General features: G+C 34.3%; 1 pseudogene; it reads left to right on the forward strand.

The window, feature by feature from the left end:
- LOC107739186 (polyphosphoinositide phosphatase-like) overlaps positions 1-4,002 on the forward strand; it is a 109,783-nt pseudogene extending 105,781 nt beyond the window's left edge.
- Positions 4,003-4,377: the final 375 nt, after the last annotated feature.

Here is a 4,377-nt window from a genome sequence, read left to right on the forward strand (position 1 = left end):
ATCTATACGATGTTTAATAGGGAGCCAGTGCAGTGTTGACAGAACCGGGATAATATGGTCATGCTTCTTGGTTCTAGTAAGAACTCTAGCTGCTGCATTTTGAACCAGCTGGAGTTTGTATATTAAGCACGCAGAGCAACCACCCAATAAAGCATTACAATAATCTAACCTTGAGGTCATGAACGCATGACTTAACGTTTCTGCATTTTCCATTGAGAGCATAGGTCGTAATTTAGATATATTTTGAGATGGAAAAATGCGGTTTTACCAGTGCTAGAAACGTGGCTTTCCAAGGAAAGGTTGCTATCAAATAGCACACCTAGGTTCCTAACTGATGATGAAGAATTGACTGAGCAGCCATCAATTATTAGACAGTGTTCTAGGGTAGTACATGCGGAGGTTTTTGGTCCTATAATTAACACCTCTTTTTTTCAGAATTTAACAGTAAGAAATTTCTAGTCATCCAGTTTTTTATATCAACTATGCATTCCGTGAGTTTTGCAAATAAGGTATGTTTCGAAATATAGAGCTGAGTATCATCAGCAGAACAGTAAAAGCTAACACCATGTTTCCTAATAATATCTCCCAGGGGTAACATGTAAAGCGTGAAAAGTAACGGTCCTAGTACTGAGCCTTGAGGTACTCCATACTGCAGTTGTGATTGGTATGATACCTCTTCATTCACTGCCACAAATTGATGGCGGTCAGATAAATACGATTTGAACCATGCCAGTGCACTTCCTCTAATGCCAACATAATTTTCTAGTCTATTCAAAAGAATGCTGAATGAATCTTCCTCAGAAGAGACAAAAACAGCAACTCACTTCAATGTCTGACTTATTATTACATCCATAAGCTTTTTGTGCAATTTGGTGCAACTCATTAATCTGTAGCTCGAGCTCTTTATATTTAAGGAGAACTATAGTTTTCAAAGTTAGACATCGCTTGTTATGATTTTCAAGGGCGTAGAGTTTAGTAGAGACACTAAGACATGATCAGCCAACTACTAAATTGTCCCTAGCAGTAATGTTGTCTGCCGGTATGTGTCCACCAATGCCAAAATCAAACTTACTCCCTTATATTATGATGAGAAGCAGCTGTTGGAAATGAATCAAATATTAATGAATGTTTTCTGTGAAGTCTGTTTATATATCATTGTGTTATAATGTATGATTCCTCATTACAGATGATTTACAGTGAAAGGTGTTGATGAATGACACCTGTGGCTTTGGTTTTCACACACAAGGCTTTATGGAGGTTTATAATGCTTTATGAATGTGCTGTATTATATATCCATGCTTCACAGGACGTGAGTGAACGTTTAAGATGAACAAATATTTGGATGAGGCGCATCACACACACACACACACACACACACACACACACACACACACGTCTGATGATGTAATGCTTCCTGTCTAAGTGTGTGTGAGAGTCGAATGGACACTCGCTGCTGTAACTTCCTCAGGAAGCAGGAAGTGTCACCTCTAGATGTGTCTTTCTGTCAGATAATAAGATGAAGGAAACTGAATCAGACAGAGGGATGAAATCAAACTCTTCAACAGCATGAGTGAAAAAAAACCAGACAAACTGATAGAAAAGTCAATTTGTCATTTAAATAAGACAATCTGATCATTTGAGAAAAATAAAATATTCAAATTATATATATATATATATATATATATACAGTATATATATATATACTGTATATATTAGGGCTGTCAATCGATTAAAAATTTTAATCGAATTAATCACACACTTCATGAAATTAAGCATAGGCCATTTATCTGGTTTCAAATGTTTATTTTGTCATCATTTGCTATATCCAGCAAAGTAAACCAAAAGATTGAAGGCGCGTTAACGCGTTAATGTTGACAGCACTAATATATATATATATATGTGTGTGTGTGTGTGTGTGTGTGTGTATATATATATATATACAGTATATACCTTTTTTAATAAATTAGATGAAATGTTTAGCACCCATATATTTAATTAACGTAATGTGTGTCATTGATGTTTTCACACTTCTATTTTAATTGTGATTAATTCAGCCATACAAAGAATGCAAATGACTTAAATTTATTTATTTATTGTTAAGATTATTATTAATATATCACCTCATATTAGATTGACATTTTTAATACTTAAACACCAGTTTTTTTCTAATTGTATATATTTATTTTTTATTTCTATTTAGAATAAATTTAATTAAATATGTTTATTTAAATAATACCCATACAGAGTGCTAATGACTTAATCAAGCTTTGCTTATTTATGTATTTATTTGTATTATTATTATAATTATTATTATTGCTGTTGTTAATAATAATAATAATAATAATAATAATGTATCACGTAGTGCTGTCAAACGATTAATCGCATCCAAAATAAAAGTTTTTGTTTACATAATATATGTGTGTACTGCGTATTTATATATACATAATAAACATATACACACATACAGTATATATTTATTTTCATATAATTTATATTATATATAAATATATTTAATATATAAACATAATATATTTCTTATATATATCAAACAGACTAATATTAGCGTAGATGCCATTCTTCTAACGATGTAACAAGTACATCGGGTGTTATGGGAACTGTTCCCAGTTCCGGTTGATAATATATATATATATGTGTGCGTATTTATATATGCATAATAAATAAACACAGTACACACACATTATGTAAACAAAAACGTTTATTTGGGATACGATTAATCGCGATTAATCGTTTGACAGCACTATATACTTTTCAAATTCAGTTTTTGTATTCTAATTTTAAATTGTATGTATTTTTTATTTATTTTATTTTGTTTAGAATAAATTAAATGTTTTGCACCATTAAATAACATCCATATAAAGAGTGCTAATGACTTAAATCAAGTTTCACAAATTATATAATTTTTTTTATTATTATTGTTATTATATGACCTCATATTAAGTGATAATATAATCTGGTTTTTGTTTTCTAATTTTAAATTTACACCCAACCCAAATTTACATGATTATGGTGTGAAGTTAATTATTAACTTTATAATAATTCCACAGTTGTTTCTGTTTCTTGTAGCGTTTGAGCTCGTATCGCGCATCAGAAAGCAGCTCCGTCACCGAGTCCGTCACAGACGTCATTTTCTTCATTTACCATCACATACATGCCGGTTCTTATCCATCCACCCATCCATCTGGTGTCAGAAGAGGTCATGCATATTTAGCTCCAGAAAAACTAACTCTCTACTTGTAATTGCAGTCAACTGTAGGATTTGAGATCCAAAGCAAAGCAGTCATGCTAAGCGATGAGATGATCGATCATAATAGCAGCCCGTGATTAGGCAAGAATTAATTCTAATAGTCTAGCAGCAATAGAAACATCAAATATAGAGCGTGACTCATGTCTGTCTACATGTGCCTTATCTGAATATGTATCATGTATAATTCATGACTTACTGCTTCATTTACATTCATTTAAGTTTTATTGTCACTGCTCTTGCATTTTAGGAGAGAATAAGTCACTTTAAAGTTCATTTAGTCCTTTTCTTCTTATTTTAGATTGGATGAGTGTGAAGGCTGGACCAGCGCTCCGGTGTCTCTGTTCCCGTCGGACAGCATCTATGAGGTTTTGGCTCCGGAGGTGGACAGTCAGAGCCGTGAGGACTCTGTGTCAGGAGGACGTGCTCATGTACCGCGAGTACATCAAAAACAGATACATGTGAACAGATTGACTGATGGGAAATGGTTGAATTATTAGAGCAGCAGTTCTCCGTACTGCTCATTTAAAATGAGTCGTTTGACCATCAAAAATATACAGCATTCCTTTTCCCTATAAAAGCAATGCAGGAGTGTTTGATATGAACCTGTAGGTCATGAGGAACAGGCTCCGCTGTGACTTTTAATAGATTTTGTGGCGTGAAAGTGAAACAAATCGATTCGCAGATGAGCTTCAGATTAAGTTGTGCCTGATGTTAACGTGATGTATGAAGTTACATATGTACAGAATAGAATAAAAGATCATGAGTGTTTTTATATTCATATATTCATGTTGGTTCAGCGTGTGCGTCGTCCTGCAGCGTTTGTGTGCGAATTGTGAGTGTTGTTGAGGAATTTGCTGAGTGATCAGATGCAGCATTTCACCTGCTGAAAACTCCTACAGACACACAATGAAGGAGGAACCCGAGACACTTCTACAGACCAGAAGACCAGAGATGCATTTCACACCAGACAGGAAGAAAACGCAAAGCAACTATGCGGAACACCCTAGCAACAACCCAGAAGAAACAACCTTCTGGCAACCACCCAGAACACCCTAGCAACCCCCTGACAACCGCATAGCAACACCCCAGAAGAAACAACCTTCTGGCAACCA

Source organism: Sinocyclocheilus rhinocerous, unplaced genomic scaffold (genome assembly GCF_001515625.1).
Source record: "Sinocyclocheilus rhinocerous isolate Xijiao unplaced genomic scaffold, SAMN03320098_v1.1 scaffold555, whole genome shotgun sequence".
Taxonomy (NCBI): Eukaryota; Metazoa; Chordata; class Actinopteri; order Cypriniformes; family Cyprinidae; genus Sinocyclocheilus; species Sinocyclocheilus rhinocerous.